The sequence below is a fragment of the Tenrec ecaudatus genome, chromosome 13 (genome assembly GCF_050624435.1).
Source record: "Tenrec ecaudatus isolate mTenEca1 chromosome 13, mTenEca1.hap1, whole genome shotgun sequence".
In the NCBI taxonomy this organism is placed as follows: Eukaryota; Metazoa; Chordata; class Mammalia; order Afrosoricida; family Tenrecidae; genus Tenrec; species Tenrec ecaudatus.
The window spans coordinates 49,302,354-49,327,780 of record NC_134542.1 but is presented as its reverse complement, the minus strand read 5'-3'; the positions used below and the strand labels follow the sequence as shown (position 1 = coordinate 49,327,780).

Here is a 25,427-nt window from a genome sequence, read left to right as displayed (position 1 = left end):
TTACTCATCAGGCTGCTGAACTGTTCCTTTTCCAGAAGCATAGATACCATCCCAAAACTTTCAGATATCCTTGTTTTTAACTGTTGTGGCTTGCTGAATTAAAGCAGCTGAATTTGATACAAACTCAATGTCATTTCCTTCAAGAATTAACTCATCTTTCTGGGATTGAGAGACGGAACAGGCAACACCTGTCCTTATGCAAACCCTCCGGATGGATTTTTCACCCAAGAAGTTACAGAATTCATCAAGAGACCCATTCTCCTGAATAACCATGTTGCTGGGAAAGTGGGCACACACAGCCCTCATCTCATATGGGAAGTCCAGGGAATGCCCTTGATCATGTTCTGTACATGACCACAGATCATGCGGACTGTAGCCAGTTCCTTTCTGTTTCCCCACCATTTGTCAACTCGAAGCCTCTTCTTCTTCTTCTTCCCCAGGAGGCTGAGTTCTAGGTTGATGTGATTGAAGTCCCTCTTCAGGGCTTCTCTGGGGCCCTTCACGATGACCATGTGCCCTTCAGGGAAATGTCCACATTCTCTGGAATGTCGACAGTCTGGTTGCTGAGAATGGTCTTCATTCTCGCAGTAGATGCGGCAAAGAGCAGGTTTGGTTTTCATATTGGGGTTTATCTCAGTTGTCTTTTCTCATTGTTGATAGCCTTTTTGACTCTTTGTTATATGTTTTTCTCTGTGTTTTGGTACATGAAACCCAGGATAGGTGAATCTACAGAGACCACGACTAGAATACGGGTTCCTGGGGGACACGGGGGGAGGTGGGGCTGTGTGCAGGAATTGATATCAAGGAGTTCAAGAAAGAAGGAACTGCTTTGAAACTGATTTGGGTAGTGATTGTACAGCACTACTTGATATGATTGAATTATGGAATGGTATGATGCCTGGATTAGCGCCTAATAAAAGTTTGGGGAGAAAAAGAAGTTGAGACTGAACAAGGTTAAATAATTCACCAAAGGTCACTTGGCTAGAGAGGTGGTCAGCCCAGACATGCCTGACTACTAGACCCTTTGCTCTTTCCTCTTTGTTACTCTGCTTCTCACCAACCTAATAAGCTTGCAGACAACACCTTTAATGCTAGGGAACATAAATACGTCCTAAAAGATGACCGAGACACAGGCCCCACCAAGGCCTTAGAACTCTCAGGGCTGATTTTGAGTCCAGCCACAGCTCTTATTCCTGTAGGCTATTTTCATCTACCTAGAGGGGCATTACTGGGTCACATGGTATTTCTATTTGCAACTTTTTAAGAAAGCACGATGTCATTTCCCCCGTCGGGCCACCGTTTTACAGTTCCACCAGTAGTGTTGGAGGATTCTGGTCTCTCCACACTGTAGCCAGCATTGGTTGTTTTCTGGATTTGTTTGCCATTAATTATACTGTGGTGAGATGAAAACTCTTTTTTTTTTTTAATTTCCATTGCTCTAGTGAGTAATGATCATGAGTTTTTACTTTGTGTTTGTTGGATGTCTGCACTTCTTTGGTGGATTGTCTGTTCATATCCTCTGCCTATTTCTAAATTGAACTGTGTGATGTTCTGTTGATGAGTTGAAGCTTTCTGTAGGTTTTCTAGATTAGTCCTTTGTCTGATATGTCAGTGTCAAAATAATGTTTCTTAGTCTGTGGGTTCTAATTTTACTCTTTTGGTGAAGACCTTTGAAGATATGATGACATCTTTGAAGTCCATGAGGGTGCCGTTTCATTGCATCATCTGTGTATTAGTCAGGGTTGACTAGGGAAAGAAATTCATAGTCACTATTATGTGTACAAGATGAAGCTTTATATATAAGAGAAATTATATTGAGAAAATTTCCTATCCCAGTCCAGATCAAGTTCATAAGTCGGATATTAGCTCATATGTCTAATACCAATCTATAAATTCCTCTTCAAACCCACACAACATATGCAATGATGCTGAATTCAGGAAGATCACAGGCCAGTGGGTGGAAAGTCTTGTGGATCCAGTGATGGTGGAAGCATCTCAGCGCTGACCTGGTCTCCAAGTGGCTCCTCCAGCTCCAGGGCTCTGGCTACCATCAGCACAGCTCCATGTGTCTTGTCAGCAGAAATACGAAGCAGAGAGTCTGTGTGTCGCACCTCCAGCGGGCTATTTTTTTTTTCTTCGCACTTCCAAATGAGGTCATCAAGCTGTGTCCTGACTGACAGGCTAAACACCACCCCTTCACTCTTAATAATCTCAAATTGACACCAGATTATGTATCTACCACAATCTGTAAATAACAGAATGCAGAATCCTTTTTTATTATTATTAATAATTTTATTGGAGGACTCTTACAGATCTTGTAACAATCCATATATTAATTGTATTGAGCACACTTGTACATATGTTGCCATCATCATTTCCAAAACATTTTCTTTCTACTCAAACCCTTGGTACCTTTTTGCCCTCCCTCCCCCACTCTTCTGCCCTCATGAATCCTTGATCAATTATATATTATTATTGTTATTTCATATCTTACACTGTCTGTTGTCTCCCTTCACCCACATGGGCAAATCACTCACTAGACGGTAGACATGAAGGGAAAGGCAGAAGACAATAAGGGCGAGACTAGCACATGATTTAAGGGCAACAAAAGCAAATACTGCTACACACCTAATCCTGCAGTGAGAGGAATGACAGGGATCTATGAGAGGATATATAGATTAGGCATGCAAGCTGAATAGATGTGGGAAGGCAAGTGAGACTATGCCCTGGAATATATATGAGAGAAAGTCAAAAAGTATTGCTACTGGATTTACACTTCATCTATGCTGGGGTTTATTCCAAACAATACATAATTAAACATGTTTCTGGGATTACTATATGGCTGTACATAAGTTTACTCAATAATACGCTTGTTTTGTTCTCATTAGGGTTAGGGTGTATTACAAAAAAATTTTAAAGTCCAATCAAAACAATTACATCAGAGATCTGCCACCTCAGTTAAATTCAAGACAGAAAGGTTAGCTCAAAAGTGATGATGGCTGTCTTGGGGGGGTCCCAAAGGAAAATCTTGATATATTTTCATCAAGGACAATTTTAAAGGTGTATTGGGAAGAAGTTTTAGGAAAATTAGAACTTCACTGATGAGGGAAAGGTCAGAACTATTGTGCTGACGAATTTTCTCCATTAGGACAATGTACCTGCTCCTGCGCCACGGGTAGCAAGTGCTTGTGCAGGTGCTTCATGGAGAAACCATACCTCACCCAGCCGGCATCCAGGAGCTCACCACTGTGACTTCTTTTTATCCCAAGCTCAAAAATCATCTCACAGGAACACAATTTGAGTCCCTCATATGTGACAAACTGACATTTGATGAGATAGAAATCAGAGAGCAGAGTTCTTTAGGCAAGAGTTAGCGAAGTAAACTTCACTTTCAGAAGTATATAGGCCTAGATGAAATAAATGTTTCAAAAACTACATCACATTTGATGTTTGTATTCAATAAACGTGTCTACGGGTTTGTAGCAATACTGTTTGACTAAAGGACAAATGTATGACACCACATACAACAAAGGCTTGACAACGGATATTTCTACATGTGTATGTATATATGCTCCAAACATGCATGCATACAGGGGGTAACATTCTTAGCCATAAGCAATTACCGAGAGTGAATGAGTTGCTGGACCTAGAGGCTTAGAGCCATAATCTTGAGGGGACATCAAGGTCAAGGGGCATAACAGTCCACAATGACAAAATTCTCCATCCTACTTTGATGAGTGTGACTGGGATCTTAAAGGTTGTGTGAGCAGTCGGTCAGATGCCAGTATTAGTCTTTCCTCAGCCAGAGCAGAGTGAAAAATAAGTAATACAAGGAAGCAACTAATCCAAAGGACTAAAGGACCATGACAATTTCAGCCTCCAGTGCCCCGAAGCCAGAGGAACTAGGTGGTGCCCAGGGCTCACAACAGGAAGTCCTCTTGGATAGGGTCTGGGGTGGGGGGAAGGGGTGGGGAGGGGGGAAGGTGGAACAAAACTTAAAATTATGAAAAAGACCAGACTTACTGGTCTAATTGAGACTTAAGGAACCCACAAACTTATGGTCCAATGGCCCTTAACATCAAATCAAACTCACTGCCATCAAGTCAATTCTGACTTACAATGACCCTCTGTAGGGTTTATGGGGCTTTATGAATCTTTACAAGGCCAAACAACCTCATCTTTCTCCCAAGGAGCAGCTAGTGGGTTTCAACATCTGACCTTGCCATTGATAGTCCAACAATAATCTAATAGCATCACCAGAACTCCTATACTGGTGCCAGACTTAGTGAAGATACACACTACAAACAGCCATAACGCTTGGATTCAAGGACTCCTCCAGCCTCCACCTCCTGAGTAACAGGCCAGGGTCTACAGGCACCCACCACCTATGGCCCCCGAAGAGACATGAGTGTGGCCATTGAGTCCATGCAGACTCATGGCGACCCTATAAGACAAGGTAGACATGCCACCGCGAGCATCTGAGACCACATCTGTCTATGGGAGTAGAAAGCCTCGTCGTCTCCCGCAGAGCAGCTGGTGGTTTGTAAACTGCTCGCAGCTGAACACATAAACACAATGCCACTAGGGTCTTAGTCGCCCTTGAAACCTTGAACTGAACTTCATTTTCAGGCAAATAATAGACTGATGGGCTTATGAGGTGAATAATAATACCAGGGAGAAACACAGTCCTTAGAACACTCCACCTTAGAAGTTCAAAAGGGCGGCATTTGCCGAGGGATAAAGCTACTAAGGCAGGAAGGGAAAGGCAAGAAGGAGAAACAGACGTGGTAAACCGGGGATGAATGCAGAGTGTTGTTACACTGTGGGGGCTGGAATCAATGCCGTGCAATAAATTGTAAATGGAAAACCAATTAGCACTGAAAACTTTCATCCAAATCACAATAAAAATATTTTAAATGATCTATATAAGTAACTGAATCAAAATAAAATATTTTGATGGGTTTTAGTTTGCTTGGGTGGTGTTTTTTACCTTGAAAAATCACTGCTGAATTTTGTAATCAGTATAAAAAATGTGAAAGCTGGGCTTTATATGATCGCTTTGTTATCTCAAAAGTAGAAAGAATTTCTTAGCACTGTAGCGAGAAATAAGATAGATATGGAATTATAAGAGTGGATATGCTCAGTGTAAAATTCACAAAGTTCAGTTGGTTATTTAAAAAACTATTTATAAAGAGGAATTAATAAGCTTTTTACTTTTAGTTTTTCTACGGTATAAGAGAAATGCCTTTTTATTGTGATGATGCATATAAATATAACTTAAAACTTGCCATCTTAACCATTTTAATTATACAATTTAGTGACATTAATCACCATTGTTTGTTTCCACAATTTTATCACTGAAACTCCAGAAACTTAATTCTGTCACCCGAGCTCCCCACTGCCCTCTCACATGATCCCATACTGCATGTTGTTTATTCATTCACCCGTTGATGGGCATTTGCACTGTTTCCATGCATTTGAACCTGTGAATAATGTTGCAATTAACATTGTTGTTCTAGAAGAAATGCATTTTTTCAGGTAATCTTCAGTATTTAGAAAATGCTCTATCAAAAAAAGTAATTCTATCAGAATATGGGACATTTTGAAATAGTCGTGTAGGCCATATAGAATCCTTGTTTCTTTTCAGAGTACTTTTCAGTTTAAAATACACTTTAAAAAATAAATCATTTTATTGAAGGCTCTTACTAAAATATGCTTTCATGGTTTCCCATTCAATCCTCTGTACAAGGTGTGGGATCATGCACACCAGTGTCAGATCACCCAATAAGTAAGGTAAGGGTGAGTTTGCTTGTGCTTACTACTCTATCGTGGACAATCCTTATTTTTCCCTACCAAAGATCTTGCTTCTGAGCATGGCTGACATCTGTCTCTCTCCCATACCAAGAGCAGGTTTCTACAGAATCAAAGTCTCTTTTCAAATGAACAATGCCTAACAAGGACAGACTATGGGAGGAAGATAAGGCGTCCAGCTTGGGTAGCTTAGGAAACCCACAAAGCAATTCCACTCGGCCTCTAGGGTTACTATGAGTCAGAACTGATTCAGTGGCAGTGAGTTTGGATTTGGACTTTGGAGGGGGCAGAGTGAAAAATACATGAAGCTCTTTATTATAGATTAGTAAGTACGCACAAGTAAGGTCATGCTCAGCAATCCAGCACTGATCACCATAGATGCCCATTTCCTATGCTCAGATTTTCTGTGTGCCCCATTCCTGGAAGTAGGAAAGCTGTTGAGCAATTGGGATTAGGGTGACAAGTAATATGAGCTTGGAAAGGGGACTGGGTTACAAAGAATTTAAAGTCCTTGAGATTTAAAAAAATGAACAAAAGCACAAGGTTCAGAAAGTCACATTTGAGGTTAGGCATCAGGGAACAGAACTCTGTCTCCACTGATAAGCAGCTTCATTTCCTTGGGCAACTAACTTTGCCTCTGACTTCTACTTCCTTGTAACATGAAGCCTTTACTTGACCGAAGTTGACACCAAATTCATGGAAACTGTGATGCAATAACAGTAGTTTACTTTATTTAGTTCACTTTGGTTGGTTTATTTGGTTAGCTTTATTTTTGTTTTCCTCTTAATACTTTTCTATCTTTTCCAAGCTTTTAGCAAACATTAGCCCATATTGTCATATTTTCACATATAATACATATTGTGCTCATAAGAAACTAATGTAGGTGGGGTTTGCAAAGACTGTGTAACATATGTTGTTTGCATTAAAATGCAGTATATGTATATCCAGAAACAGATTTTTAAATGACTTTAAACTTTCTGTGATTTCAACCTTTTGATCACAAGAAATTATTTTACATCAGTTTACACCATCTTAAAAATACTAAGTTAGGCTTCATTCTTCCCCCATTTTATTGGGGGCTCTTATAGCTCTTATCACAATCCCTACATACATCGATTGTATCAAGCACATTTGTACATATGTTGCCATCATAATTCTCAAAACATTTGCTTTCTACTTGAGCCCTTGGGATCAGCTCATCTCCCCCACCCACCACCACCACACTCCTTCCCTCATGAACCCTTGATAAAAATTTATAAAAATTTTTTTTCATGTATTATACCATCCACTGTCTCCCTTCACCCACTTTTCTGTTGTCTGTCCCCCTCGGAGGGGGTTACATGTCAATCATTGTGACCTATTTCCCCTGTCTCCCCCCACCTTCCCCTTCCCCTTGTGGTATCATTACTCTCCTGAAGGGTTTATTTGTCCTGGATTCCTTGTGTTTTGAGCTCTATCTGTACTGGTGTATATGCTCTGATCAAGCCGATTTTGTAAGGTAGAATTGGGGTCATGATAGTGGGGTGTGTGTGTGTGTGTGTGTGTGTGTGTGTGTGTGTGTGTGTGTGAAGAGAGAAGCATTAAAGAACTAGAGGAAAGTGATGTGCTTTGTTAAGCTATACTGCTCCCTGGCTGGCACTCGTCTCTTCCTTTTGACCCTTCAGGATGTCCAATTGTCTGCAGATGGGCCTTGGGTCTCCACACTGCCCTCCCCCACTACCCTCCCCTTCATTCACATTGATATGAGTTTTTGTTTTTGTTCTTTGATGCCTGATACTTGATCCCATTGACACCTCATGATCACACAGGCTGGTGTGCTTCTTCCGTGTGGGTTTTGTTGCCTCTGAGCTAGATGGCCACTTGTTTATCTTCAAGCCGTTAAGACCCCAAACACTATATCTTTTGATAGCTGGGCACCATGAGCTTTCTTCACCACATTTGCTTATGCTCCCGTTTTGTCTTTAGCATGTCAAGGAAGGTGAGCATCACAGAATGTGGGTTATTAGAACAAAATGTTCTTGCATTGAGGAAGTACTTGAGTGGAGGCCCAATGTCCACCTGCTTCCTTAATACTTACTAAGTTAAGCTTTTAAACACTGAGTTGCAACAATACTTCTGAAAGAAATTTCAATAGCTCTATCATATATGCAAGGGGATCTTTAAAATTTGGGTGATGGTTTTCCATACTACATTTTTACTTGCATTTGTTCCATTCTTATATCTCTGGGAGCTCCTGGATCCAAATAATCATAACCTGAAGGGAAAACACCACCAAATAAGGGGCCATAGCTTGATAACTGTTCTTGGTGCTTCTTCACTTAAGTTAATAGCTTTTTGAATTGTTTAGTCCATCCTTCAGCTGATATACAAAAATTGAAGTTTTGTTTCCTGAAGATCATGCACATATAAACTCAAACCAAACTCACTGTGATTGTCAGTTTTGACTCATAGCAACCCTGTATATATGCTAAATAGATGTGTAAAATGTGTTGATAGAACTCATGGGAAAATCATTTGTGAGTTTATCAGGGTCAATGAAAATGTCCTTGAACCTTTCATTTCATTTAACTTGGGAAGGTCAGCTCAAGTTGGTTCCAGTTTTCTCCAGAATTGTTTTTTCAGGTTTACCTGACCCTCCACTGACACCAGTCCTCAGTATTCCCTTTAGGATCCTCCCTCTGTCTTGTAATCGAGAGGAAAGGGCAATAACTGGGTTGTGGCAAGATTGGGATCTCATTTTTTGAGGTCACGCACTGTGTGTTGGTTGTGTCCTCTGCTTTGTGCTCTTCGGGCTTAAGAGAGATCAAGCCTTTGAGAAAACACAATAACACACTCTTAGGAAGTCACATTACAAAACATTAGTGTTTTGACTAATTTAAAGCAGCAAATGAAAAACACTTAGACTACAATTATCTGTTTATGATGATGTAGGGTATCATTAAAAGTGCTTCGTTGTTTCTCTTAGTACCAATTACTTGTAGACATGTCTAATTTGTTCTTCCTTTTTATGTATGATTTATTTATTGCCCTTTCGGGCAACTTTGGACCAATGTAGAATGACGGTGAATAATGCGTGCAGCATCATAAAGTGGGTCATCTAAGCTGAAGTGTGCAATGATTTAGGGAAGGTTCCTAATTATGTCACAGGAGTTTCTTCTCTATTATCTTAAGTCTCCTTTTACAGGCACTTGCCCAGCTCAAACAAGACTGCAACCATAGCAAATGAAATAGATTCATCTATCTTCTGTAAGCTTCTATGGGGCTGGTAACTAGATATTTAGGAAATGATCCTTCACTTAAAATGTCGTGAATGACAGTAAGCTGGTGTCACTCTGTCTCTGTTTGACTGTGTTATCTGTTCTCAGGATAATCTGGTGCATTTTCTCTCTCAAATTGTTCACAGCTTTTTAAAGTACAAGTATATGGAAACTTAATGAGTCCTCTTGTTTGCATATTTTTGAGAGTATTTGATTCACCATTGCCGTCTATCCCAAACTGTTTTGTAAACCATCAGAATATTTAAGGGAACCATCTAGCAGTGTCCCATTAGCTGTGTTTGGGATCAAATTAAGTAGCTATTGTCTTCAACTGGAAGCAAGGTCAAACTAACACTTGCAGTTCTCTGTCGAGCATGTCTGCAGAAAAACACCTCCGCCCAAACCGAGTATCCAGTCATGGATGCATAAGGCTAAGGAAAAAAAAAACACTGCCACTGGTACTCAAGTCCATACATGCTTAGGTTTCTTCTAACTAAGCATGTTAGAGCATGTCTTTGCAATCAGTGGATGGATGAAGACAAGTCCTCTCTGTAATACATACTGATGTCGTCTCTTTAGGCTGCCTTCAAAGAAGGAGAAAAAGGAAAGGAGGAAGAGGAGGAGAGGACGAAGAAAAGGAGGAAGAGGAGGAAGAGAAAAGAAAGGAAGGTAGAAGGTAAGTCCTTCATACCAGTGACTTCAGAGGGGATCTACTGGGTTAAAGCTAAGAGGTCAGCTCAGAAGGGTATGACAACTGATTTGGGGACTTCCATGAGGTAATCTTGGTAGATTTTCTAGAAGACAGATGATGATCACGGGGGCTTACTAAGAGGAAGTTTTAAGAAAATTGGAAAAAATGCAATGGTGAGGAAAAAGCAAACAGGGAAGTTATGTTGAGGAATAGTTTTCCATCACAACTATGCACCTGAACATTCCTTAAATGTCCCACGAGAAGGTCATCGAATCACTGTGCCCCATAAACCCTACAGGCCCGATACTACCCTTTCAAGCTTCTTTTTGTCCCCAAGCTCAAAGAATGTTTAAAAGAAGCCCCATGTTGTCCCCCAGAATGCCACAGCTGCTTCGTCTGTACGGCAAGTTGCAGAGGGCAGAGTTCGTAAGGAAGGGTCAAGAAGATGGAAACACTGCCTTCAGATGTGGATAGACCTATATGGAGAATATGTCAAGAAGCAGCAGCTTTACATTTTGATGATTTTGTTTAATAAAGGTGCCTATGATTTTGTAGCCCTACATTTGACTTATCCTCATAAGCCATCCATTCAATTAGCAAGGAAGGACTTGTCATGTCTGGAGTATGTCTACTGGTCAAATATTTCTAGCAAATGTGTCTGCATTGTTCAAACTGTCCTGCTTAACGCTTTCTTAAGAAAAAGGAAACTTCTCTTCTGAGCCCAATTGTCTTGGAAATAAAAGGGGAACAATCATTCTGATATGTATTCTAGACTCCTTAAACCTTACTGTCATTTGCTGACTCTGCTGTTTTAAAAACAATTCCCAAGAACAGAACTACAAATGTCAGATAACATCCACCTGATCATTCATTACGCCAAGATTCAGACTCTGCCTTTAGAACAAAAGGACCGTTTGTAGAAGATGATAGTAGTTTATCTACCTGTGTTTAAGGAGGCGGTATGACAAAGCACAGGGACAGACAGACGTATGTTTGATCAAAGGTTCACCACTTATTATGTGATGAGATTGCCAAGTTCTCTGAGCTTCGGTTCTCTGTTCAGAAAATGGACAGAGTACTGTTTCTGTGCATAGCTATTGTGGAGCTTAAAAGAGATGCTACAAATATAATTCCTAGTACATGATAAATCCTCAAATGTTTATTATTTCATCATCAGAATTTAGGAATGGATTATTTAAAAACCAGTAGAGGTGATCTCTAAATTTTCTAAATTACAATCTGCACCTATAATCACTCACCTGGGAAAAATTCTACATAGTTGTGTTCACTTCTCTAACTTTCAGAGAGAGAAAACCACTGTGTAGACTACGTACCCAAAAGTGTAGTTCATGTTTACTCTGTCACAACTTTTACCATTTCATTGACTTCAATCATTCCTCTTTTAAATTTCCACACTTAAAAAGGAAAGTTCTAATGTGGAAGTTGAAAGTCTTTGACAAACTGTGTGTCTTTCTAATCTGTTGAGGAGGTACGTAGGTAGAGATACTGACTGGTCAACTTCTTGAATGACTTCGCAAGCAAGAAGCTGGGTGGTAAATGCATGCAGACGACCTCTCCTAAAACTCAGGGGGAATAGGGAGGAGAGGGCAGACAGTAGCCATTGAGACGAATCATTGGCACTGGTTCCCCCAAGCTGAAGGAGAACTTGTCAGTCTTGCTTAATATTGTAGCTCTGGTACCCAGCACAGTGCCAATCACACCACAGTTGTTTAAGAATGAAATGTTTTTTACTCTTAAGAATAAGCAGATGGATTCGATTGGAAATCAACACACATAAAATTTTGATAATATGCCTTCGGTTACAGATGTTAGAGATGTCATTTAGGAATGTTTGCAGCCTCAAGTAACAGAATAATCACTACTCAATAGTGGCATAAGCAATCAAAATTTTCTCCCTAAGTGTGGAAGGCCCTCCATGACATGTATTGACACAGCGGCTGCAACAATGGACTTGGGCACAGGAACAATTGGGGGGAGGATGCAGGATCAGGCAGTGTTTCATTGTATGGTTCAGAACTGACTTGATGGCACCTGACACAAGAACGGCAGTTTGGGAAAGGCAATTGTTAGCCCAGTGACTCTGCCACGGCAGAGTGTAGTCTTTGAGCTCCACTTGGACTTTCCAGGCTTGAGAGACCGTTACAGGTGTCCTAAGAGTCCTATCTTTCGACGACCATGTTCAAAGACAGGAATATGTTAAAATGCAGGCAGAGAGCACCTCTTAACATCCATTCTCTTATTATGGAGGAAAATATCCCACAGGCTACCTCAGGGCAACGGTTCTCAATGCGACCCCTTTGGGAATCCAACGACCCTTTCACAAGGATCTCCTAAAACCATCAGAAAACACATTTCCGATCTCAGTCTTAGGAACCGAGACACCGATCCTCTATCCATCTCCAGGCAGGTCCACCCACATGCAGATACGCCCACCTACGAATCCCCCATGTGAAGACTGTTACCCGTGCTACACCATGCTTCAAGACAAAATTTCATTTATTTGTAATTAGAAATAAATATTTCACAATATAGAATTATATATCATTTTGTGATTAATCACTATGCTTTAATTATGTTCAATTTCTAACAAAGAAAATACATCCTGCCCATCAGATATTTACATTATGATTCATAACAGTAGCAGCATTACAGTTATGAAGTAGCAACGAAAATAATTTTATGGTTGGGGGTCACCACTACATGAGGAACTGTGTTAAAGGGCCGCAGCTTTAGGAAGGCGGAGAACCACTGCCTTAGGGAATTCCTTCTGTACTTCGCTGGAACTGGGTCAAGCTTGCTCCTGTGTCAGCCACTGGAATGCTTTTCCTGCAATCATAGGTTCTTCAGGGGAATCTGTAAAAGTAGAAAAGGGGAGTGTGCTCCATGGCTCCTGGTGTTTTCATACTTGAGTGTGACATCAGGATCCCCTGGTGGGGCTAAGAAAGCCTAGGGCTGTGTTGATATATTCTTTAGCTATAACTCAGTAGAATGGAGGGTTTTATTTACCACTGCTATTGTTGAAGGCAGGCCTTAGGAAATGTTGTCCAGTTAAAAGGCCAATCAAGAGAAAAGACCAGTAAATCTTCTTGATTTTCATCAGAAAGTGTTTGTGCTTTTGTCAACATTTCTGAAGATGTGTATTTGAATGGCTCTTTGCCTCATTGAAAGGAAGCGCATTTATTTTATTGTGACCACAAGACAATCTTGAGTCTATATTTGTTTTACTAACTTAGGTCAACAAAAATGTTAAGTTAAAAGGAAAAAATTCAGACAGTTTTTTTGTATCATTGAAGCGCTCAAAAACCCAACCTCCAAAATTTCTGTTTGAACTACTTGTTTATGAATACCCAAGCTTAGCCTCAAGCTACTCTTTACAGCCAGCAGTACCACCCTTTCAGAAGCAGGAGTCCATGGGCACTATCCTTCCGTGGGATGTACTGCTGTGGGGACTTTTCCACACTCTAATTACTAATCGGTGTTCTGTAGTTTTCAGTTACACTGTTGTAAGTGATGGACAACAAACACTCCTGAAAATTGCCTGTATCCTAGTAAGAGGTCTCAGATGAAAATTCTTTCAAAAAGTTTCCAGCAATTGTTTAAAAAATAACTATTTAAGATATCAATGTAAATAAAAGGATAAAACGTGTCATTTATTCATTCCCTATGGAGCCCTGATAGCGCGGTAGTTAGACATTGGACTGCTAACTGCAAGTTTGAAACCCCCTGCCACTGCGTGGGAGAAAGGCGAGGCTTTCTACTCCTGTAAACAGCTAGTCTCGGAAACCCATAGGGGCAGGTCTAGTATATCCTATAAGGCTGCTATGAGTCAAAATTGAATCCATGTCGGTGAGTTTTGGAGTACGATAACTGTGCTTCCCAATATACATTGTTCCGTGCTAGCAAGTCTCTTCTAATTCAAAGCAACTGTATAGGACAGACTAGAACTGCCCCATAGGGGTTTCTAGACCATAAACTTCATGGGACCAGATTGCCAGAATTTTCTTCCCACAGAGTTGCTGCTAAATATGAATGTGTATATGTATATTAAAAAAAGACATAAAGAATGAATATGACTCATCATATTTTTCACCTTTTAAAAAACTACCAATACACTAAAATAAAGGCCATTTACTTTAAAAAGCTACATGTTATAAAAGACAAGCATTAAAACTATCTCCATAAAGTTATTAATAAATAACTTAATAAACTCATGAGTGGGTTTTTACATTTTTTAGAATACATGCCAGGCAAAAGCAAGGTGGTAAGACAATAAATCATCGTCATAAAATAACTTACTTTACTACTCTAATAAATATTAAGCATCATTCAGATATGAAAGTGAGGTTTGCAGGATGTAAGATTTTCCTGGAAAGATTGGAACAATTCCACAGAACGCAGGATGGGCGGCACTCTCACAGTTTCCTAATTGGTGAAGTATATAAAATCTGAAGCTTTTGGTATTTGACTTTTTTCTCTTCCCCACCGCAATTTATGAAATGTTACATTGATGGCATCTCTAAAGTAATTTGTGGAAGTATGAAGAGGCTTCTAAAAGCTTATAGGGAAATGAAAATTAAATATAATGGGATTTTCCAAGGAACTTGTTGGAGTCCCCTCATACTTTTGAAATAAAACCTGTCTTAATTAGCACATCAGCTGAGTCGTTAAGTCCTTGACCAGTGGTGAGTCGGTTCCTTCTTTATTTTGGGTTACTGGCTATTTTCTCTCTTTCTTCTTCCATTTCTTTCTTTCTTTTTTAAGAGAAGACACAAACTCAAGGCATAAAACCCAGACATTTCTATTTGAGTATTTAAAAATTGAAGTTGATGATTGTAACAAATCATAACTTTAATCGGAAAGAAATTACACTTGACCTCTCCCAAGCATTGATGATTTTCCAACATCAAAAAAGAAAGATGGTAACTAGAAAAGCAAGCCACTCAGCTTATTTCTCCCTCTCCCCTTAGTGCATCATAACAAAGGTATTTTAGACCCTAAGCAAATCTTGGTTATCAGTTTGTGTATGCTTGGTTTTAATATCACATATTTAAGGAACAAAACATTGATACTAATATTAAGCATACATCAGTGATTAGGGGGGGAAATATAGCATCTAAAATTAAAATAAAGTTCAGCATCACAACTAAAATGCTGCACCAATTCATATGAAGAAATAACAGAAAAGCTCCTACAGCCAATAAGAGCTTTAAAGGCATGATTTGTAACAATGGATGTTTGTATGGATTTTGATAAGAGTTGTATGAGCCCCCAATAAAGTGAATTTAAAAAGAAAAAAGGGAATAGTTTAAGAGCAATGCCTACAGAATATTTTTTTTCTTCCTCATAAAATCAGCAAGGGAATTATTGCCAGAGTTTCCTTGCAGCTCTACAGGTTCCAACGCATACATTTTGATATAATCTTTATCAACACATGATCACTTGGCAGATGACTAAGAGAACCCAAAGTAAGATTCTAAAATCTGGAGCCAAAGCCAAAAATATCCTAAGTTCCCAAGAGGAAGAAGGAAGAGACGGGGGTTGGTGGGAAGACTGTGAAGTCCATCCAAGGCATGACAGGTAGCCCTGGAAAGGTACAAGAGTGGAAACAAGGATTATTTGGCTTTCCCCCACATCTTTTCTGACAATTTACTTCCTTTCATTTAATTCTGACCAATCATCTGGTATTTATTAATTTCATATCACAGATCACACGATGCTGGATAAAGAGAGGACTGGTATTTTTTCCCTAGAAAGAGGAACTGCTCCCTACAAATTAAGACACTGATGTAGCCCAGTTTCCTTTGAGTTCAGCAAATGTTATGAGGTTATATGAGTAACAAAAATAACAGCTAACACGTAAGGAACACTTCGTTTGTCCTGGTCACTCATCTAGGTGCTTAATGAGCCATTTGATTCTCACAATAAATTTGTGAAGCAAACATGGTGATTATGCCACTTCACAGACAAGGAAATTGAACTTAGACCTTTGTGGGAGCTTTTTATGGAGTCTCTACACCGGAGGGGTTAGAAATGAAAGCCATGAGCAGTACTAAAGCCTAGGTGCATTGTGCCTTTCTGTATTTGGACCGAAGTAGACAGTCTCATCAATCACATTACCACAATTGTAGTACCTGTACAATCTCAGCAACTCTCTAGACAGCTCAATGTTAAGCAGCTTAAAACTAAGATAGCAACAATGCCTACACATTAGATAGGATGTGTATGGCTACATCTTCAGATCAACTATATACACAAAGATGTGTGGGTGGCTTTCCAAGTTGTCATTTACCTAGCACCCACCAATAGTATGGGCAGTCTATGTTGTTGTTGCTGCTGTTAGGCGGCATACAGTCAGTTCCAACCCATGGCTACCCTATGTACAACAGACAAAGCACTGCCCGATCCCTCAATGTCCTCACAATTGTTCCTACACCTGGGCCCATTTTGCAGCCCCTGTGTCCATCCATCTCACTGAGGGCCTTCCTCTTCTTCACTGCCCCTCTATTTTATCAAGCTTGATGTCCTTCTCCAGGGACTGTTCTCTTCTGACAATATAGCCAAAGTATGTAAGACAAAGTCTTGCCATCCTTGCCTCTAAGATACACTCCTGCCATGCTTCTTCCAAGACGGAGTGGCTTGTCCTCTCAGCAGTCCATGGTACTTTCAATATTCTTCACCAGCACACAATTCAAATACATCAATTCTTCTTCAGTCTACCTTATTCAATGTCCAACTTTCCCAAGCATATGAGGCAACAGAGAATACCATGGCTTGGATCAGGCACACTTTAGTCCTCAAAGTAACATCCTTGCATTTCAATTACTGTTACAACTGTTGTTGGATGATCCTCACCAAAATTTTGCATGTGCTATCCATGATAATGATGTATAAATTGAGAATGCTGAAATTATAGCCAACACAGGTAGATTTAATAGTGTAGAGATCACGTTGCAATTTAATGTTCATAATACTACATTACGGCTACAGAAGTACTGCTGTGTTCAAACAAATGTCAGTTTCATAAGGAGTGTTCTTTTGCAAGTTCACAAGAGATATTTGTGTAGGTTATAAGTAATTAAGTCTTATCCCACCATATAAGAAAGACCCTCAAAAGGTATGACTAAAAAGTAAATTTGAGGTACCTAGTTCTCTTTTATAATTCTTTATTATATAATGATCTCACTTAGCAGAGCGAAAATACCCAAACCTACTGATATCAAGTCAATTCTGACTCATAGCAATCCCATTCATGGCTTCTGAGACTGTACATCTCGACAGGAGCAGTTTCATTTCTCTCCCATGAAGTGGCTAATGAGTTTGAACAGTTGACCTGGTGGTTAGTAATCCAATGTTTATCACATAATGCCACCAGTGTTCAAATACACACCAACCAAGTAGTCAGAGGAGAGTTCTCTCTGAGTCAATTTCATCTTTGACCAAGAAGACGTATTTAAATGCTACTCAGATCAGAAAAATATTTCATATTGAACTAGGATTATGGACTTGAGCTTCAAGTATTATGCTATATTCTAAATAACTATGGATGTTACAACACAAATAAATTCATGAAACTAGAGGGCAAAGAGAAATGAAGTAAGTTGAGGGGAAAAGTGAGGCATGGCTTAGCAATCTCTGTATAAAGAGTAGACAGTTTTCATTCGCTATAAACTGAGTCAACTAAAGCGTTGAGGAGAAGAGGTGGAGAGATGCTAGTAGAGACGTTGCCCTTCACAAGGAGAAGAGTGCATCTTCACTGCCTGCCAAAAGGCAACTCCACCTATGTGCGTACACAGTCCAACATACAGAAATGAATACAACATGTAATATCTCCACTCGGATTAAGCTTACATCCACTATGACAAGACCGTGACTTGGGTTATTAGTCCTGCACCCTGCCAGCGAAGAATTGAGTATTGAGGGGCAGGTAAGAATCGAAACCTACTGAGTACACACTCTATACGAGGTCCTGTCCTTCTCCCATATGTCTCCTTTGGCATGCAGCGTCCTGGCGGATCTAACAGACAAGACTTTGAGAGCTACCCACAAAATCCTGATCTCTTCCTTGCCTTGGACCCTAAAGGCATAGCCTACATAGTGTGAACTATAATCAGTAGTCTAAATAACCATCGTAAAAATACTTGGAATCATACAATGGAACAGTTTGGAGACAAAGAAGACATTCAATATATGAATGAATGATAAACATTAACTTATAAAGCTATCTAAAAGTCTTATTATATACCATTTATCATCAGAGATAAAGTTAATCTGGTACTATGGAAAAATGTTTGTCTTCTGTTCCCTCTTAAGTAGAGGGAGCAATACCTGGATGGGCGCAAGGGAAGAGAAAATTCTCAGAGAATGTAAGGTAAGATGTGCAACAATTTTAGACAAGCACTCCAGTTTTGTGCACCCATGAGAAATTCTTTATAAACAAACAAAAAGCATGAAGACATAAGAATCCCTTCACCCGAACAGCAACATATTGTCACAGAGATTCCAAGGATGGCTGGCTTATCCCACAGTATCTTCAAAATAGATTAGCTAATTGGGCTACTGGTTAAGAATCCAATATACAAACACTGAGGATTATTGTCCTTTCTACACTCAAAAGGACATGCTCTGAGGAGTAAAAGTAACAGGAAATCATTAGTTGACTCGGTGAAAACAAGAAATTGTCTAATGGATTTGTCTTCTAAATGAAATAAGTGAGCTATCTGTATCTAGACAGACACAACATAAAGAAAGGTTTCGGTAATTTCACTGGAGTGAATTCAGTATTGAGGAAATAAATATAATTGCATAATTATCTAATTGTCAAGCCTGAACAACATCTAACCACAATGTCAATTTTTGCTTAGCTGAAGAAGAATGTACATAAATCTTAACTGTTCTTGTTTTGTTTTAGTATGAATTTCTTTCTTTCCACATCCTGAGACAATATATTTCTTGTTTAACTTCTCCCTGAAGAGTCTACTTGGAGTCTAACAAAAACGGAAGAAAAGGGTTTATAATTACATCTATTTGGGGGAATCAACACAATTACCCAATTCCAGCACAGAAGGAGAAATCCAAGAGCAACTCAACTGGGTACAAATGGAAGAAACCATGTTCAGGTCTTAGACCAACGGAAAACATTGCTTATCCTGAACATGGGACTGAGTAAAGAAATAAGCAGACATGTATGACCTGAAAAATTATCAGCTTCTGTCTTTATCAGTCTAAACTTCATGGCGACACTTTATGATTCCATCTGAATTATTTTAAATGTCCAGAGCAACACACCCCACTTAAAATAGAAGTCCAAAACACATTCCAGAGACACGTGCAAACATATCATTATATTTTAATTAGCTCTGCTAATAGGGAACCGTGGCAAAGAAAAACCACATTATCTTTTTTTAAGATCATCTTAATTGGACTATGGGTATAGTCTAGTATCAATATGAGATAAATACATGGTGAGCAATAAGAATTATTATTACCTGGGACTTCTGCTGATAACTCTTTCTCTCCTTCTTCTGAGCAGTGCGTGCCCAGTGCTGATGGAAACTCACAAGACATGAGGCATATCTAGCAATGCTTAAGGAACCCTGGTGGCGTGGTGGCTCTGCAGCGGGCTGCCAGCAGCAGAGCAAAGCCATCAGCGTCTCTTGCAGGAGGAAGATGGGATTTCCTACTCCTGTGAAGACCTACGGTCTGAGAAACCCACAGAGGCAGGTCTAGTCTATCCTATAGGGTTTCTAGGAGTCAGAATGAAGGGCAGTGAGTTTGGTTGTTTTGTTGTTTGTTTTTAGTAATAACTTAGGAGCTGAAGGAATATGAAAGATGAAAAGCATCTACTTCTAAAATCTCGTCTGGTCTATATTAAGGGACATGTATCTGGGAGACAAGGAAATTAACAGAAGAATCACTGGATTATTTATCTCACAGCAAAGGGAAGAGGAGTTTCTAAGAACCTTTGATCTTCAAAGTCAAAAATAAATGTATGAGAGGAAGGCAATCTGGGGAGCACACAGGTGGCAAGAAGCAACTGGCTTAGAACCAACTGGATCAAGAGCAGAGGAACATTTATTATTTCAATGAGAAGGGGGAAAAGAAATTTTAAAGAGAATTAATAACAAACTTGATTTGCTAATAATTTAATAAATGAACATTTCCAAAAGGACATTTTTGCAAATTCACAACAGAAGAGATCATTTAACGCAAATGTTCACACACTTATATTTTTAGTATATGATACAAGAATCTGCCTAGGCAGGTCTGGTTCTGAGACATATTAATCAGGTGTAATGAATGGCAAATTCCCAGGTTGGAGCCAAAGTAAAACTCAAGAGGCTGCTGCTCTTTCCAGAATAACCATGTGAGCAGCTGCAGATCATCAGATGAACATAGAAAGGCTGTGAATTTCTGGAAGGCAGGAAAAAACTAGGTTTTATCCTTCTTGGAAAACCCACCACTACAACAGGGCTTGATACAATAGTATATACCAGTAGTCAATAAATGTTGATTAGTGAATATCCATACATGTCACAGGTATATTGGGAAAAATACAAGGCTGTGTACTTCCATAAAAAGTGAGTCTCAGAAGCTACAGGGCAGTTCTACCTTGTCTTACAGGATCGTTATGAGTTAGCATCGACTTGATGGCAGTGAGCTACACCTGTATATAACCAGAGGTAGCTACCTGGGCTGGAAATAAATCACAAATTATGGCGGTAACTTGTCTGTAAACATCACTGAGTTAATTCCTGTCCACTTGGTCATCTAGTAAGGCAGCAGACAGACATGGCATGATGGGAGGCTTGATGTATCTAATGTGCATGGCTCCTCATATTAAAACGACAAATTACTTTTCTTATAAACTGAAAAACTCATTCTTTTTATTTGGTAAGATGTCTTTCATCCAAATACTTGAAAGAATCTCTAATAACAATTACTCTTAATGCTTTGTAAAAAGAACAAAACACTTTGACCCTTCATGACCTAATATTTTTGCTTTGAAATATTTATTGATATGATGTGGTTTCATTAATGGAAGGTATAGTGAATCAAGAAACATTTCTGAAATTTCATGATAGAAGAGGGATTTTTGACACACAGAAGCCTCTGAACTCTGGGACAGAAGTATGTGGGACATACTTGTTACTCTGGACCCTGGGGGAAATCTGTGGGACACATGTGTCCCTCTGGACAATACACCATGTTCTACATCCCTTTACAAGTGTAGATAATTTGGGGAGAAAATGTGGTATTCATGTGAACATGGGATTACTGTCAGAAACACAAATTCTAAATATCACACCAAACCAGACCCAATGTCATCAAGTTGATTCCGACTCACAGGTACCCTAGAGAGAGTTTTGAGGCTTTCAAAATCTTTACTCTGAACAGGACATCCTCATTTTGCCCCTGCTGAACAGCCACAGCACCACTCCAAAAAAAAAGGCAGACTCATTGCTATCAACTTGATTCTGACTTATATTAAGTAGAAGAGAGCAGAACTGCCCTTTTGGGTTTCCAAGACTATAGATCTTTATGGAAGCAGGAGCAGCTGGTGGGTTTGAACTGTTGGCCTTGTGGTTAGCAGTGCAACATGTAACCCAATATCCAGCAAAGGCTTATCTTCCTGTTAGAAAATTCAAACAAACAAAAAAACCCAGAAAGGGAAAAGTTTTGCAAAATCACAACCATATGAAAACAATAATTTCTTCCATGTGAAGCAGTCCTATCATCCCCTTCCTGCTGGCTCCATGCACTCTCTTTATTTCAAGGTAGGTATAAAAAAGAATAGAAAATTGTATCTCTTTTCATTTTCCTAGACATCAGAATGAATAATTCCCTCCTTACATAGAATAATTTCAAAAGACAATTTGTAAATTATTTTATATTTTGAATTCAGGTCCTAAAATATGTTTTATGATGTTTCCTTATGTATGCATTTACACCTCCCATCTGCTGGTATGTCATAGTATGGTGGCTGGCGTGTTGCTGGGATGCTGGAGGCTGTGCCACTGGTATTTCAAAGACCAGTAGGGTCACCCACAGTGAACAGGTTTCAGTGGGAATTCCAGACTAAGGCAGACTAAGAGAAAGGTCTGGCAATCTATTTCCAAAAGTTGACCCGGTTAAAGATTGCTTGTGATAGCAATACTATGTAACTTTATGTTGCTTCTTCTCTCTCCACTAATGGTATTTTCAGAAAGAGGAAGAAGAAGAAGAAGAAAAAGAAGGAGGAGGAGGAGGGGGGGGGCGGAGGAGATGACGACATCTGGAATGGATAAGTTAGCAATCCATGGCCATTCTAAGAAAAACAAAACCACCAAATAGAATGCTGAAACTGTAAAAGACTATCATTCATATCGAAAAATTCTTCCAAAAGAAATTTAAAAGTAACCGCAGCCATGTCTCTAGAGAAAACTGCCAGAAGTTCAAGTGGATTCAGAAAAAGCTTTGGACTGAGGGGTATCACAGCTGGTGTCAGATAGACTTTATCTGAAAGTGAAGAACCTTTACAGGAGCAAAAAGGCTCATCTTTCTCTCTCAGAGCAGCTGATGAGTTCCTAACACTGACCTTAAGGCTATCAGCCAAGCACATCACCAGGGCACCTTGAAGATGACAGCCCAGAGGATTTGATGCTGACATAAGAGTTCACTGACTTGGAATCAACCCAACGACACCCAAGAGTAACAATACTACGGCTGTTCTTTGACGCTGTTGAGTTCAATCCAGTGAATGACATTGGAATATGTTCAGAATAGAGCCAATCCATAGTTTTCACAGTTGTGACCTTCCAGAAGCTGATAACCAGGCCTTTCTTCTGAGGCACACTTCTGAGTGGGTTTGGACAACCAGCCTTTTGGCTAGTACTCAAGCACTTAATAATCTGTGCATCCCCCCCACGGCATGCAACATTATTTCCTCTCATATAATAAGTATGATTTGCTTAGTGTGCTCTTTGGAGATTAAATCAACACTCCCCAAAAGTATAAATAATGAAGAACTCTACAACTTTCAAGTTCACATGAAATGATGTTTCGAATGCTGATGGAGCCCCCGATTTCTTTTAAAGTGTTTTTAGGCATATTTTGTTTTTCTCCTTTTGCTGTGTTTTTTGAATTATGGAAACAAAAACACTCGAGTCCAATGTAATCATGATAAATTATTGTTTATCAAAAAATGAAGTTGTCAGAAGCCAATGACTCATTGTTCCATTCGCAAACCTGATTATTAAACATATGTGAAATAAAAATAAACACAATAACCAGCTCCTTGCTTCCACATCGATAGGGGCATCATAATTAAAGGATTGTGCAGGCTTAGGGTCAAAGCAGTAGGTCAGAACTCTGATTCCAAACAGGCTAGGACAAAACTCCTGATAAAAAAACAACAAAACTAAGCAACAACAAAAACCCTGTCCCAATACAGGGGAATGTGTTTTGAGGACTTGCTTATTAGATTCAAATGTCTTTGCTCAGCATGGGAAAATTCATTAAAATGTGCTAATGAAAAGTCAAATTTCCTTTAGGAAATGAGAGTTCCGCAAACAATCCAAGGGTGGGGATGGTCAATATAGTTATTTCTTTGGAGAAGAAGAACACTGGAAAGCCAGTGTTAGAGGGAAAGATCTATGGAACAGGCTCTACATAAATAGCTGTGGGATTCCCACCTGTACATTGGCAGGCCTCTGAGGATTTTTTTAATTCTGCAATAGTAGCAAATATGAGTACTTAGCCCCAAGTTATCAAGACAAAAAGTCTGTTCTGTTTGCCCAAGGAAGTAAAATAATTTTAATATGTAGATTCGTATTACATTTAATTACATAAAAAGTGCTGGTACATAATGGCCTCAAAGATAAACTAAGTATGTGTTTTTCTTTTTTTCTTTTACCCTTTAATTTCCAAAATCCAGATTTAGATTTTAGGCTCATGCACAAACACAGCTCCGTTGAGCCTGTTTTAATTCTCTGTGTGCTTTGTAAACAGCGATTACAAAGATGTTTACTTTTTTTTCCCTCTTTACTTCTTTTAAGTATGTGTTTTTCATAATCTGAATAGTTCAAAACAGAGGTCACAGATTAAACCTGTGAACATAATTCTCTCTGTAGAGTAAAGCTATAAGATGAAAAAATACATTTTGTTAAAGTTTGGATATTTTTCTTGATGAATTTTTATTGTGAGTTATGGAAGGGGGTTACATTTCAGACAACCAATTCTGCATTCAACAGTTCTAACCATTCAACAACACACACACCTGTAATCTATCCACCTCCACCCTCTGTTTTTTCTTCTTTTGAACTTCGTCCATACCTGTTAGGCTTCTAGTCTGTTGCTTCATCTTCCCATCCTTAACCTCCCTCCCTTGGCAACCTCAAAAGTCTGTTCCCTTTGATGTGCAAGTCTTAGTCTTGGTTTTTATTCTTATAGCAGTGACCTCATGCAGTATTTGTCCTTTTGTGATTGATTGGCTTATAGCAGTGACCTCATGCAGTATTTGTCCTTTTCTAATTGGCTAACTTCACTCAGCATAAGGTTCTCCAGGTCCATCGATGCCATGAAGTGTTTTGTGCTTTAATCCTTGTTTTGTAGCAAATAAAATTATTTTAAACTAATATCCTTATGTTTTAATTAAAGAGTATTTGCTGAAAAAGAAGACTAATTTTACTAAACCCTAAACCTGTCAAAAATAAACACTAACAATGTCTCTGACAAAATTTTAATAAGTAGAAAATATAAAGAACTCCTCAACTCAATAACAAAAACATGAACAACCCAGTTAAAAGCTGGGCAAATGGCGTGGATATTTTTTTTTCAAAGAAGATATACAGACGAATAGCCAGTAATTATAGTAAAAGACAGTTGGCACTGTTTGTCATCCGAGACATGAGAATCCAAACGACAGTGAGATAAACTACTTCACACCCACTAGAACGACTATTATGACATTAATAAATAAATAGGAAAAGAACCCATGATTAAGGAGAGGGAGAGATTGGAGCCCTCGGTCATTGATAGTGGGATTTAAAATGGCACAGTCCCTGTTGAAAAGAGTCAGGCAGTTTTCCAAAAAGCAATTTAGACAGAAAATTACCATACATCCAGTAACTTCATAACTAGGTATACACCCAATAAACTTGAAAATGGGACCTACTCAGGCACTTGTACACCAGTCTCGTGACGGCTTTATTCTGCATAGCTCAGTGGTGGAACAGCCACGAGGCCGTCACAGAATCGAGCAGTGTAGCATATATGTGCATAGATCATGGAAGATCATTAAACCACAAAAACTAATGAAGTTCTGATGCATGCTACCACATGGATGGACCTTAAAAGTACTATGCTGAGTGCAATAAATCCGTCACCAAAGGGCAAACATTGAGCCCATCAATATGAAATATCTGAAGTAGGCAAATGCATAAAGGTCCCAGCCTGTCAGTAGTTACCAGGGCATAGCGAGAGAGAAATGGGAAATTGTTGTTTAAGAAGTAAACGGATGTTCTGTGTAAATGGAGGTAAAACGTTTGGAAATGTGTAGTGTTTGTGGTTTCACAACTCAGTGAACGTGATTGATGCCACTGAAACAGACACTTAAAAAGATTTAAATGTACAAATGTGCTTGACGCAATGGATGGATGGCTGGATTGTGA

The 25,427-nt window shown here is 39.3% G+C and overlaps 1 long non-coding RNA gene and 1 pseudogene across 1 annotated transcript in view; both read right to left on the bottom strand.

The window, feature by feature from the left end:
- Positions 1-580, bottom strand: LOC142424478 (large ribosomal subunit protein uL6 pseudogene; annotated as a pseudogene).
- An 11,673-nt stretch (positions 581-12,253) lies between these two features.
- Positions 12,254-25,427, bottom strand: part of LOC142424493 (uncharacterized) — a 98,777-nt gene continuing 85,603 nt past the window's right edge. The window contains exon 3 of the long non-coding RNA XR_012779370.1: positions 12,254-12,633. This is a non-coding gene — a long non-coding RNA (uncharacterized LOC142424493). The remainder of the gene's footprint in view (positions 12,634-25,427) is intronic.